Source organism: Festucalex cinctus, chromosome 3, assembly GCF_051991245.1.
Source record: "Festucalex cinctus isolate MCC-2025b chromosome 3, RoL_Fcin_1.0, whole genome shotgun sequence".
In the NCBI taxonomy this organism is placed as follows: Eukaryota; Metazoa; Chordata; class Actinopteri; order Syngnathiformes; family Syngnathidae; genus Festucalex; species Festucalex cinctus.
In genome coordinates this window covers 13,786,546-13,801,998 of record NC_135413.1, presented here as the reverse complement: position 1 = coordinate 13,801,998, position 15,453 = coordinate 13,786,546, and the positions used below count along the sequence as shown (strand labels likewise).

Genomic DNA, 15,453 nt, shown 5'->3' with positions numbered 1-15,453 from the left:
CCTGCTTCAGTCTCAACAACAAGTTCTGTCACAAATATTTGTGTTTAATTAGGGTTGATAGTTGCATGCAATATGGACCATTTGTACGGACTGTGAGTTGCGGAACTGAGCAATCAAGTTCCCAGAGGTGCAAATTGTATTCTTATTACACAATGCCCTTTTTCAAACCTATGACATCCACCTATTAAACGATCCAATAGGTTTGCATATCCATAATGTATAAGTAGCTGAACACCGGAGAGATGCCATGGGTAACAAATAGGAAACAAATTAAACAGGACATCTAAGAGTGCACTGTAGCCAATGTGGATTTTATAGTCGTGTGTCTTTGAGCGATACACCAAGCGGAATGTGAAATGTGAGACAGCAGCTGTGATTGCCCTCTATTTCTTTTTCAGGGAGCACTGCCAGGCCTGTTGGCATGGCAAAATTTTACATGAATAAAATGCTACAGTTTTATTCATTCTTTTCAAAACCAACAGATTACATTTTGACTGCTACTGCAAAATGTGCAGATACTGTGGATAGAATGCCAAGAAGCAATTTTGACTTAAATTCACTGATTTTTCCACACTCAAATTTCCTGCCAAAGTATGTTTTAATTCAGAGCACAGACAAAAAAAAAATAAATGCCAATGCCTGCAGGCATCTTTTGAGAAAGTAAATGTACTAGAACTAAAAATTAATACATTAATTTCTAATTACGTGTATAAAAGCTTTTAGTTTCTCTGTGGTTTGGCTTACATCACACTGGTGAATATACCGCTTGTCCTCATTAGGGTCATGGATAACTGGAGCCTGCATAGCTGACTTCAGATGAGAAATGAGAGGGGGTACAACCTGGGCCATTGCTGGGCAAAATTCACAATTTAATTAAGAATGTCCCCTTTGGGGACTGGACTGAAAATGTATCAGCCAGCTTCAATTCCCGATGGCCACCCCGCCCTTAACTACAAAAACAATGCTTCATTTCATCACTTTGAGATCAAGATATGCATTGTAAGCTTTCCTACATTAAGGAAATACTTAATGTTAGTTTCTGCATGTGTGCTTCCAATCGGAAGAAAAATGTGTCTGGGTTAGGCGTGGTTGAGGACCCAAATGCAGGAAAGCTCAAGGCAGAGTGGGGAGGGAGAGACAAAAAATTGCATTTTTCTTTAATTAAGCAAAAACAGGAAGGTTAACAAGGATCTGGTAGTGATGGTACGTAATGTACCGAGACTTCGGCGTGTGTGTTAAGTAATCCAGGAAGTAATTTCTGAAACGATGTCACCAACGATGTTTGACATTTCATGGTTTCAGGAAGTGGTTCGACTTTTGCAGAGTTTCACACAGCATATAAAGTGCAATGCTTCTCTGCAAAAGTTGCATGTCAGTGGGTGTTTTGAGCATCACCAATTTGACTGTAACAAGCTTTTTTTTTTTTTGTCATGGAGGCTTCGAGAAAAAAAAAAAAGAGAAAAAAAGATATCCCCAAATTGGCAACACTAATGGAATGACGTTATTTTGAAAATTCACGTCATTTGCATTGCAAGGTGAATTAAGTGCTTGTTGTGTGTCGGGATTAGGGATGGAACGATATCTAAACATCATGATACCATATCACAATAATTATCACAATATTGTGGGGCTGATTGGTGATCTAAAAAAAGGTCACAGGGCGGCACGGTGGTTGACTGCTTAGCACGTCCGCCTCCCAGTTCTGAGGACTCGGGTTCGAGTCCAGACTCTGGCCTTCCTGGGTGGAGTTTGCATGTTCTCCCCGTGCCTGTGTGGGTCTTCTCCGGGTACTCCTGTCTCCTCCCACATTCCAAAGTCATGCATGGCAGGTTAATTGGGCGCTCCAAATTGTCCCTGGGTGTGCTTGTGAGTGCGCATGCGTGTTCGTCTCTGTGTGCCCTGCGATTGGCTGGCAACCAGTCCGGGGTGTCCCCCGCCTACTCCCCAAAGTCAGCTGAGATAGGCTCCAGCACCCCCCACGACCCTTGTGAGGAATAAGCGGTCAAGAAAATGGATGGATGGATGGATGGATGGATGGATGGATGGATGGAAAAAGGTCACAATATTGTAAAAGGAAAAATGAGCTCATACTAAAAAAAACAAAAAAAACAACACAATATTGTGCTTTTTTTTACAAAACAGCAATGCATGTAAACAACATACAATCTCCAATAACACTTAATACAGTTGACTTGACATAATATTGAGGCACTTCCTTGCTCATGCATGCACACATTGAGTTCCTCCACATTTTTACTCGGTTCACAAGCATAACATGTGCCCCTTCATCTGACTATAAGCGCGGATTTTAAACGTAGATGGGCCAAAACATGCCTAGTTAAAATTAAACTGCACAAAAAAAAACTAGCCACCAGAGGGTGCTAGAACTGCACAAATGGGAACCAACCTGACTTTAGTAACCGATGTGCTGCTTTTAATATCGTGACATGACGACGATAATATTGACGCAGTTTTAATATCGCAATATCATGATATTGTCATTATCGTTACAGCCCTATTACCTACATGTGTTTGGGAGAAAATTGGAGAACCCACACAAGCACTGGAAGAACAAGCTAGCTCGCCCTATAGCTGTTGTAATAGGTATTCGAACACAGATCTCATGCCTGTGAGACAGACATAATCATTAAGTTGTGTAAGTGTGTAGCTGTATGTCAACAAATAAACTTGCTGAACTCTCCTTGTAGTTATGCTACACCCGCAAGAGGATACTGAAGATTGAAATTATTTGACTTTTAAATATATGAATTATTTAAAAAAAAAAATGAAATTGGAAATACTTTAAAATTCATTTCATTTCAAAATGTCAACAAAAGTTGGTTGCAGGTCAACAAACACTAAAGAAGAAATACAAGAAGGGAAGAGGTATTCAGACACCTGGTGATTGCATAACAGGAACAGTTCCACAATTTTCCACCGCAAACTCATTGAATCATGCATTTATGGATGGCGTTTTGTGCTTTGGGGCAAAAATAAGGGGGGCACTAAAATCTCTTATGAATTATTTGATTTATAGGTTCACATATTTCCCATATCGTTTGCATTTCGCTTTACATTGATGCACACATATTTATTGGGATGGATTGGTGGTTATGTATTTTTAAAAATGCTGATTATTAGGTACACATCACCTCTCATTTCAAGTAACTGAGTTGTGGTGAATCATGGGTGTCTTATTGCCTCTTGGTGCTTTACATAATAATGAGCTCTAATTAAAACATGTACGTGAATGCTCTCAAAATAGTGCTGGTTCTCTTCCTGACTAAGCGATAGAACTAAGCTTTGCATTTCTGTGCGAGAATAAATCAGGACCGCAGAGGGAGAGGAGGAGAGGCAGAGGGAGCAGGGGTGAAATGAACCACAAAAATACACGTCCCCTGCCACATGCCTGCCGTTCACCCCGCAGAGTCACAGATGTCTTGGCCTTGTCAGTGTTACAGATGCAGAGATGTCTCAAAGGCCTGTGCACTTAATTTGGCAAGCCACCGCATACATCACAAATCAGAACAAATGTACATGTACCTTTGTTTCACATTTGCTCAAGAGACAGAATGTTGTTTTGGTCTGAACTGGAACACTTACCCTAGATCAGGTGAAGCATTCAATGCTACAAGCTGTACACACCAATCAACGCTGGGTTGCCACCAAAACATCAATATGTGGCATCTGGCACATTTTCGAGATTTTGTCATTTTTACAAAACTGTAAGCAGATATTTTTCCAACTTCAACAAAGGATGTAGAGTAGGTTGAATGAAAGCAGCTCAGCAAGATGGCGGTCCCGTGAATTCAAAAGTCTCGGCCTATGGCCTATCCAGGGGGCTCGCGGCACCCCTAATGTCCCTTTAACGTGAAGGTGGTCTCCAAGTGCTCATCCATCGCGACCGACTTTCTGTCCAAGTGAATATTTTCCTGTAAATTGCATGTGCCGATCTCCCGCATGGATTACAGTGAGTCTTTCCTTCATGTACACCGCAAGAAAACGTGCACAGTTAGACTGCACTTTGCATGAGACTTACACTAGACACAAAAATAGGGCCCTCAGTTTTTCTTTTTGCCGATAGGAAAGAATGTTCGCTGGCAGTTATGTGGATGACTCAGTAGCTGAGTTGGTTCTGTTAACCCATGTTTAACGTGACTATCGCTTTTATTTTGGTAGCTACTTTGTCTCAGTGGGTATCAACCAGCTTTTTGTGCACGAAGCACTTTGATTTGGATCTTCTGTGGCAAAGTGTGTGGTGCTTTAACGTCCCATCTGTATGCACAGGTTCATGAGAAAGATTAATGGTAATTGCTCGGGTATCGATTCTAATTTCCTTAATCGATTCGATTTCAATTCACAAGAGCAGTTTGATCCGATTTTTTTTTTTTTTCAATTCACCTCAGTTCAATCCGATATTGATTAATGATGGAACATCAATTCTTAAATATCAAAGACATGATAAAAACTCAACACAAACATTAAATTCCAAATTCAATTTTGTGGAGGACGGAACTGTTTAAATGTTTTAATTTATCAATGAGGTAGCACGTGTTATGATCACTTACGTGTTACACAAACATTGACATCAGCAAAGATGAGATGAAAATATTTTCAGAATTTTAATTCAATAATTGTAAATACCAATTACAAAATTCGAAATTGTCTTAAAGTTCAATAAGTGAGGTCTTTTATAAATGTAAGAAAATACTTTTAAATTCATATGAACAGTAAATTTCCAGAAAACAGTAAGTACAAAAAAATGGCCTTTAAAATTCTATTTTCTTATGGATTGATGGGAAAAAGAGATATTAAAATGATCAATTCATGGTTTTATGACTTGATATCAGGCTCGAAAAGGATAATCGATTCGATATTGATTATTTGATTTTGTAAAATTCTGCCCTAGTAATTGTCGTAGGTGGTGAAAGGTATATTTCCTACCTGAAATTCACCTACTGTCCAAAGCCAGCTGGGATAGGTTCCAGCATCCCTACGACCCTAGTGAGGATGGCGGTTAAGAAAATGATTGGATGGATGGATGGATGGATGGATGGATGGACGGACGGACGGACGGACGGACGGACGGACGGACGGATGGATGGATAAATACAACGTACTAATTGTTATGTGAGTTTAATGTGGAACTGTAGTCTGATTACTTGATTATCACTCCTTAGGTTAGATTAGCCATTACTGGAGGAAAACATGCACATTTTGGAGCAACGTGTTACATATTAACATCACGTGTTACTGTCATCATTATTTGGGTGTGTGTGAAATGAAAATTTAATGACATTACAGTTATAAGCCCACAAAATGAACTGATTCATTTCAGTCAAATATTTTGGAGGCATAGAGGGCATGGTTGTGAAATACTCACCGGATTGTTGAAATAATGTGTAAGGAGTTACTATACTGTATGTGCAATCCATTTCATTATTATTATTGTTTTTTTTTTTTTAATTCAGTGCATGGCAAAATGCACTGATCAGGTAGAATTCTCACCTATTTATATACATTTGTTTGGATAAATACATTTATATGGTGAAAAATGACTGCCTCTTTTGCTAGAACATTGAGAAATCTATCCCACATTGCACTGATGCCTGTTGTCAGCTTTTGTGTGCCTCACAGCTGCCGAGATGAAATCAATTATGCCACCATGTGGCAACCGTCTGGAAAGTCTGGCTAACTTTTCAGGAAAAATGACATCCAGGGTGAAATGGCAGGTGCTTGAGAACCATAGGGCGTATGTGTGCGTGTGCCCGCAACCGATAAACACTTATGGTGCATATCACCTGTGTGGTGTGCAGTCTGTGTATCATGATAAGCCTGGTCACTTTGTGCACAGTGTTAAAAATACTCCATTATAGATAACATTTCTTCAGCAAGACAAACACGAGAAAGAGTACATGCCATAGACAAGAGTCGCTGCCTTACACATTGGTTTCAAAATGGAGGCTATTCAGCGTTCCTACTCAATGACAGCTCCCGCATGGCCTTTGCCAAACCATTAGCAGACACACTCCAGTGCTGTCTTATTTTTTCATCTTCACCTTTGGATTGGACCGCATTTTTAAGATATCCGTTTGTGCCCTCTGTGATCAAATGTAGCATTTGTGCTGGCCACAAAAATTCAGCTATGCATCACCCACACTGCAATGAAAAATGGCCCTTTTATGAGTCACAGCGCTTTCGTGCAGTGCTTTGCATGACCAGAAGTGAATGTGAAGTATGTTTTGCTCCTTGAATAACAACACCGAAATATTGAACTCAAGTACATACAGTACAGTAATTCTGCTTTCACAGAAATTCCACAGGTTCATTAATTACTAATTGCATACTGTATTTTATTTTATCTTGATTTGGAAACTCAGCCTTTAAAGAGTTTACGCTAAAACACACTAATTTATAATACAATACAATAAACTACTCTACACTAATTTATAATGAAGTCTTCAGTCTTGTTTCTATTTTCTGTTTTTTTTTTTATTAGGACTCTTTTCTAGTGTTGGCATGCTGCTTTAGTTGTTTTCTTTGATCAGCCCTCCAAGAACATATTTCCAAATGCTAATAATAATAATGAAAATTCAATTTAGAAAACAAACAAGCAAATAATACATTTTTTAGTAAAACTCAATGAACTGAATACAGTATTTAGTATTTACTTTTTTGGGCGTGTTGATTATAGAAGATTACAGGCATAGATTTTGCTTTCATTATTTATTGATTCATGTATTTATTTAGACCTTTATTCAATTAGTCTTACAAAAAACACACAGATTGAGATTTACAGTTTAGTTTGCAAAATAATAATAGCATACAGTGGTGCCCTGAGATACGAGTTCAATTCGTTCAGTGACCAAGCTCAATACTGACATATCTTAATTTGTATTCTCCTTTTGTCCCACTTGAAGGACTTAATTTCTCACCATCACCTCACATATCCTCTTTTTCTATTCTCTTTTTATACCTTACTGCACTTTTTATGCTACCAAAATAAATAAATAAATTAAAAAAAATAAATAAAATAAAACTGTGTCTCCACTTCCTCTGTGGAACTGGAGCGATTCGGAGTTATCAGTGATTCGTATTACATATTCTTATCGGCTTAGCGCCTTAATCCTCCTGTATCTCAGTGGATGTATGGCAAGCCGTCTGAGGCATTTTTCAGAGGCTTTTGCCAGTCTTTATAATGACAGACATTTTGTGAAATAAATTGAATATTGGTCGTTTTCTCTTTCAGATGCTTACTATGCAATATATGACTTCTATCTAATGTGCCTCTTGGTCAAACTTGCTTTTTGCAGACGTTTTGCTGATTTGCCTCCTCTGAACATTTCCATTTACGTCCTGTTCACCAACTAATCAAATTCACTTACGGGCATATTCTCCCATGTGCTCAAGTCAGAATCACACTTTTTGGGCTGCACAGATCCTACATTTGACTAAAGTCTGTCCCTTACGCATTGTCTCTTATGAAATGTAGGCACTCTGGATGGAGCCATCCTGAAATGAGGGTGTTCCCTGTCAAATCAAGTGGTGTACACATTCTCTCAGAGACTTAAGCATCTTTTCTCTTGCCCACTTTGGAGGCTGTAGTAAGTCTAGCGCCTCTTGAAGGTGACACATCATATTGCACATTTTTGATTTAATTAAAACTCATTCACTGCCAGTCATTTTAGAAAATATAAAAATTTTAAATACTCACGTGATATTACATTCAATAATTATATATAAACCGAATCTACCAAATAACCGAATGGACTCCCTACTTTTTGCCCCGTCCCGTTCTTTTATAATTGACAGTAGAAAAATGTAAGTTTGCCAAAATACAGCCATTTCTCCCATGGACTCTGAAACTGTGTTTATTTCGTATAAAATGGGGCAATGATGTCATCTACCGGTGGTTGGGCATCAGTAAAGTTGTTTCCAAGTTTGATATTTACAGTGGAGCATAATCAGATTCGCCCCCATTTAGCACCGCTCTAAAAAATACAAATGACAAGTATACTTGTCAAAGGCAGTGAATGAGTTAACTGCTTATGTGCTCCGTTGGTGACAGCGCGGCTGCTGACTCGTGTTGGCGGCTTGGAGTTTGAAAATATTCTACTCATGCAACATCTCCAAACATGCATTCAGTCATGAGCACAGTACTCTGATTATATCATTTCGATTGGATTTATTAAGTAGAGTTTACTAAGTAAAAAATACACATCCTTCAATGCAACGTGTTGGACGAGCTGTGCACACATCACTGACGACAGTCAGTATGGTTTCCGGCTCCACTACAGAGGTTAATTTCACAACTAAAGTGTGATATATTTTTCAAACAGATCTATGGAATTCGCACGTCTCATGAAAATGTCATGGATCGACTTCACCGAATCGCCACTTTGTGGTGGATGTGCACGAATTTTCAGATTACACATGGTCATAGATAGGGATGTAATGATATCCAAACATCACAATGCGAGGGAACGCAAAGATTGCGTGCCCTCACAAAAAACTTTGCGTGCCGTCGCAAAAAACTTTGCGTTCTCTCGCAAAGATTGCGAAAGATTGCTTTCCCTCGCAAAGGATGCGTTCCTTCGCAAAACAACTTTACGTTCCCTCGCAAAGATTGCGAGGTAACGCAATCGTTGCCAGAGAACGCAAAGTTGTTTTGCGAGGGAACGCAAAGTTGTTTTTTTCGCCTACCATGTCACTTTCGCTGCGCCGTAAACACTTCCGAGTCATCTTCCATGTGAACAAAAGCGACGTGTAAACAAAGCAGTGGAAAAATACATGCTCTATCTTAGTCGCTTTGGGAAAGCTTTCCCACTGTTTTGTTTCATGTTTACAAACGTTCCATCCTCGTCGCTTTTGTTCACATGGAAGATGACCCGGAAGTGTTTACGGCGCAGCGAAGGTGACATGGCAGGCGAAAAAAACAAGTTTGCGTTCCCTCGCAAAACAACTTTGCGAGGGAACGCAATCTTTGCGTTCCCTTGGAATCTTTGCGAGGGAATGCAAAATGTTTTGTGAGGGAACGCAAAGTTTTTTTTTTCTACCATGTCACCTTAGGGGCTCCGTACGATATGAAGCTCACGATACGATAATTATCACGATATTGTGGGGAGGTTGGCGATATTTAAAAAAGGTCTCAATATTGTAAAAAATAAAATAAAATAGCTCATACCAAAAATTGCACAATATTGTGCTTTTGTACATAATAGCAATGCATATAAACCGCCTGCAATCTCTAATAACAATATTGAGGCGCTTACTTGTACGCACGCACACATTGAGTTCCTTCACAATTCACATATTGACTCACAAGCATATTACATTCCCCTTCATCTTACAATCAGCGTAGATTTTAAACATTGAAGGGCCAAAATATCCCTAATGAAAATTAAATTGCACTAAAAAACTAGCCACCAGAGGGTGCTACAACTGCATAAATGGAAATAACCCAGACTTTTTTAACAGATGTTTTGCTTTTAAATATTGTGAACATGACGACGACGATATTGTGAAAGTTTTAATATCACAATATATTGTCCTTATCATTATATCCCTAGTCATAGACATAGAATTTGTTCCCGAAATGTTGACAATGAATCTATCAATACTAAAATCAAAGTTTTATTATAAATATCCTTATAATGTCTCCATAGTGTGTATATAAAAAAAAACATGTAGTGTGTGCGTGCACTCGTGTGTTTCTGTGCATGTGTGATGGTGATAACCTCCGCCCTCCCAACTGACTCTCCTGCCACACCCTCGCCATCCAAGTTAAAGCTGTATAGAACCGCCACTGTGCATGGTGGATGTGTCAGAAGTCCTGAAGGAAGATTCACCATATCTTGAAAGTGCACACACCAGGTGTGTGTATGAAAATGAGTAAATAAATAAATAAATAAATAAATACATGAATAAAACACAAACCAGAACGTCCGGGAACGGGATACAGTGTTCCCTCGTTTTCCGCTGGGGTTAGGTTCCAAAAATACCCACAATAAATGAAATCCGCGAAGCAGTTAGCTTTATGTTTTACAACTCTTATAAATGTTTTCAGGCTCTAAAATCCCCGACCGCACAATTTATACACTTTTCTCATTGAGGCATTTACATGTTCTCACATTTCTCTCTTGTTCAAACATTGACAGTGTTCAAACCTTCATAAATTTTATAAAATGGGTATATTACTGTAAGAAAATATGCAAAATTGCACTTAAAAAAAAATCTGCGATACAGCGAGACCACGGAAAGTGAACCGCGTTATAGCGAGGGAAGACTGTATTACACCCTTTAGGATTGTCATCCCTCATGAAAGGGTCTTCATTCGGGGTGAAGCAAAAACCGGTTATTTATGTTTTTTTTTTTTATGTGAGCGTATCGAACCAAACCGAATCCAAGAATTTCACTTTGAAATAATAGTCTTTTACTTGAGTAATATACTTTAGAAGTAAATGACATGCGGACAAGTTTAAATCGTACCCTCACGAACTGATTGGTCCCATATCAAAGTGAATTATAATCCCATTGAGTCGAACCAAATCGAATCATTCACCTTCAACCATTTCAAATGGTATTTTATGGAGAGATGCACCTCTCTAGTCTTCATGACAACTGAATTTCTTCAAAGACTAGGAGTTAAAAGGTCAATCAATTACCTTTTGAGCAACTGACAGCTGGAGAGCAAACTTAACTCTTATAAGACATACTATAAATGTCATGACTCGGGTCAAGCAGGAGTAATGTTTGGGTCTTGTCTCAAGTCTGGGGTCACGCCTGGGATAAGTTTGAATAGAGTTCATGACCGTGCGCCAGAGTTCACGACCCGTTACGTGTCGGTTTTGGTATTGATGTAACAGCATCCAGTTTCAACTAGTTTTAGGCTATATGAGGTCTGAACTATGTGATGTCAGAAATCTTTTATGCTATATGATAGGGGTGTGAATTGCCTAGTACCTGACGATTCGATTCGTATCACGATTCACAGGTCACGATTCGATTCGATACCGATTAATCCCGATACGAATTTATAAGTCGATTGTTGCGATTTTTTTTTTCATTCAAATTTAGAAAATAGTAATCAGTAAGCTTGTAGAGTGTAAGATTTATATGAAAATGTATTATTTATTTATCTGAAATTTCAGTCTTATAGAGGTTGTAATCTGTTTCATGTTTGAACAGCATTAAAATAAAATATTAAGGCTTAATGTTCCGTTCATATAACATTCTTCCATGCTCAAGGTGTGAATCCTAACCCGAAGTCAGACGTTTTGTTGAATATTTTTCCATTAAAAATGGAAGTTTAAAAATGGATTCACACACACACAAAAAAAAAAAAGAAAAGGCAATGATGATAAGACGTTGAATCGGTAAGACAACCGAATGAACAATTCTGAGCTCTTAAAAAATAAAAAATAAAAAAAAAATAAAAATAAAAAATAAAAATAAAAAATAAAACAAATTGATTTTTTTTTATTGAATCGATTCGAGAATCGCGCGATGTAGTATCGCGATATATCGCCGAATCGATTTTTTTTTAACACCCCTACTATATGATGTTTGTTGATGTCTGTAATTACTAGGTTAACAGCCAATCAGAGAATTCCATGTCAGTACTGGTACTCACATGTCTAGCCACAAACAATGAGATTGATTGACCGTCTATATAAGAATTGTGTGTGTTTTGCCGGATTATTGCAAGCTATTGATCACTGTCCTCTGTGCTACTTCGCAGCCCAAGGGGGCCTGGCGTCTCGTGATTCTCGATGCATTCTCGTTTTTCGTTTATCAAGTTATGTGAATAAATAGTTAGAAACCTTATTTGTGTCTGCGTTTTGGGATCCAAACCTTCAGCACACAACAATAAATATTTTTTCCCCCAAAGTAACAATAGTTCCAAGGCGTCTTAATAAAATGTCTGTGACATACTTTTATCAAATATTCCAAGGATGAAGAAACATACCGCATACTGCACCACAGTTGTGGTGTATAATTGTGAAGGCGAAATCAGTTCATTTTAGTGGTGGATCTGTCTCATGTAGTGAGCCAGCTCTCATTTCATGGGCCAATAGGAGGACCGCTTGTCACTCAATAACTACCAGTGGGCTGGATTACGCCAGGCGAGTGTGCTGAAATGTTTTCAGACAGGAAGAAAATAAAATACGTACTTGGTTGTTTAATTTCACACTTGATTGTTTTTGTTGGCTACTCAAAAGACATCGATATATTTAAACAAGACATTAAAATGATAATTTTCATAATAGTTCCCGTTAATGAAAACCTTTTTTTGTTTTGTTTTTTCATGACTGTATTTCTCCAGCCTTTGAAGCAGCTTTAAGCCGACTGGTTGTAAATAGTTATGTTTTGTTTTATCCAGCATGGCAACTAAAAATCTGGCAATAGTTGGCACTGGTTAAGCAGAAAATTATGGTGTCATATTTGTCTGTAGTCCAGACAAGGTTGGCTATCAGGACTGTGATTATTGACAGTGCAAACACATAAACACGTACCACGCACACACACAGACAGCTCTCGCTCCCGGAGATGAATAAAATATGCCATAAAAGTCTGTGTATTAACAAATGTTGCATAGTCTTCAGATGTGTCTTAATTAAAATAGTTGATTTTTGCTGCATTCTAATTTAATTTAGTCACACATCACATAATTCATATAATTGAGTAATAAAATTGCTTTCTTTGTTCTGCGTAATTGTTTTCCGTCATAATTCTTGTTCTGAAGCATATTAATTTGTTTTATCTCGTCGCCATCGTCTTACTTAGGCTCATTTATTATGAAAGGAATCCCCAGTGTGCATTTGTATCGCGTCAAAGAACACAATTATTGAATTGCATGCGTCTTTTTAAACTCTTTGATGTGATATCTCAATTCTTTTAGTATGGAATAATCAAGTATTTGTGCAGTAATATTTTTCGTTTGACATAAATCGATCTCTGCTTACCCACTTTGGACTTGGACTCTCTTGACTTAGTGAGTCAGCTAGGCAGGAACCTTCTAGCAGATACAGATGGATTTACCATTAGATTATGACAAATGGCAGGCACAACTGAGCTGATTTCAGCACTTACTACTCCTTTGGGAGCTCACTACACTAAAGCACCACATGGACCACACTGACCAAAGATCTTAATTGAATGGGTGGCTCTGCAGCCAATTGATTCAGCCTGACATGCGTTTCTGCTAATTTCCAGTAGGTGATGTAGTCTGACCTGCATATCAAAATATTCATGGTTGTAGCACATAAGACATTGATGTCAGGCTTGATTTGTTGTTGGACTACACTCTTAAAGAGAAGGGCTTGGAAAAAAAATTGGATATTAAGACGATGATGGCTTGGGAGAATTTGTTTCAATTTAATTGCCTATTTTATAGATAGGTTATAATATTGCCTAGACTCACGCAGTTGGACATATTTATTTATTTTTTTGTATCAAAGAGCACAATTGAGATGGGCACATTATAAACAGAGACTGGGTGAATAGTGATACTTTGGATTTGTAGTGTAGTTTAAAATGTAAACAAAGCATGACACGGAGTGACATCACTTTTATGGGATGTGTGATCAATAGAGGCAGTGCCTCACCTGCACCCTAAAAAATTTTAAATAAAAAATCATCAAATGTGTTTCTCTGCTCTGTCATTTTGTATTTTGTTTTTCATTTCAATATTATTAATGATTTTACAGTCAAATTGCTGGATTTGGATTTTGAAATGGAGGAGGAGGAAAGTCAGAGCATGTTTTTCAGTGTTCTAGGAAGTGAAATATTTATGTTGTTGACAGTAATCATGGTCTTTGTTACAATGGCAAAGCTATATCCATCTTATGGAGAAATGCACTGTGCAAACGTCTCTATGCTAGTATGTGAAAATTATGCCTTATATATAGTAGGGATGTAACGATATTGGCAATATCGTGATATTAAAACTGCCACAATATCGTTGTCGTCATGTTCACAATATTTAAAAGGAACACATCTGTTAAAAAAGTCAGGCTGTTCCATTTGTGCAGTTCTAGTACCCTCTTGTGGCTAATTTATGAGTGCAATTTAATTTTCATTAGGGATGTTTGGGCCTTCTATGTTCAAAATCTATGCTAATTGTCAGATGAAGGGAAACCTAATTTGCTTGTGAAGCGATCAATGTGTGCTTGCATGAGAAAGTAAATGCCTCAATGTTGTTATTAGAGATTGTGGTGGTTTATATATGTATTTCTGTTATGTACAAAAGCACAATATTGTGCTTTTTTTAGTATGAGCTTTTTGTTTTTATTTTTTTTACAATATTGTGACCTTTTTTTAAATATCGCCAACCCCCCCCCACAATATCATGATAATTATCGGATCATGACCTTCATATCGTGATGTTTGGATATCGTTACATCACTAATATATAGACATATGCTGTATATGTAGGCATTCCCTTTTTATACAAAAGTATAGTATCTTCTTGGCATAAAAAAGAGAGTGCCTGAAACAATTGTCAGAAAAATGTTTGCGTAAACTACTGTGGAAATGTTGGAACTGATATTTAGATCTGTAGAATAAATAAATGGCATGCCATATGGAATGAGGGTGGCTTCCATTCAATTCTAAGCCTGAATGCCTTTATTGCAGACACATTCCAAAGAGTGAAACTGCGGCTTTTCTATGCACATTGAGTTCAACTGCTGGAACAAAATAAAGGATAAACATCACCGCATTTATATATTACCTATTTTACTCATAATAAAATCTACCCAAATTCTGAATTGGAATCATTTGTATTCCTGTTTTTTCCGAAAATGTAACATTGACAACCAAAGGTAACTTATGATAGAGCTCACCAAGTCATAATAATAATAATAATAATAATAATAATAATAATAATAATAAACATAATAATAATAATAATAATAATAATGATAATGATAATAATATCATATAAGATCAAGCACACTTATTGGCATTCATTGTCCCTGAACTACGTGAATGGATGTTGGACAAGATGTTGAATTTTAGGTGTTTGCTTTTGTCTGCTGTAATTTATTTAGCATGCAGTACCTCTCCTGTGCAACTCTTCTGTGTCTTTCTGAGTTTGGAGGCTTTCCTGGCAAGTGTGTGTGCATGTGTTTGAAATGCTGGATGTGTTGGGGCCTTGAATGTCGCTCATCCCTGAGGAATGAACTCTTCCAACTTTTAGTAATGTAGGCTACTTCTTATCACAAAGCTATTATATATATATATATATATATATATATATATATATATATATATATATATATATATATATATATATATATATATATATATATATATATATATATATATGGCTCACTGATTATTTAAGACAGTGATGAGTTTTTTTGTTTTTTTTTTAACCAGATGTTCTACAACCAGTGTTTAAAATTTTTCATTTTTAACCCTTGACTAATTGTATCCCAGCTTTCAATC

At 37.4% G+C, this 15,453-nt stretch overlaps 1 protein-coding gene across 3 annotated transcripts in view; it reads left to right on the top strand.

The window, feature by feature from the left end:
* Positions 1–15,453, top strand: part of LOC144015708 (leucine-rich repeat-containing protein 4C-like) — a 155,887-nt gene that overhangs the window by 122,845 nt on the left and 17,589 nt on the right. The gene's annotated exons all lie outside the window — the stretch shown is intronic.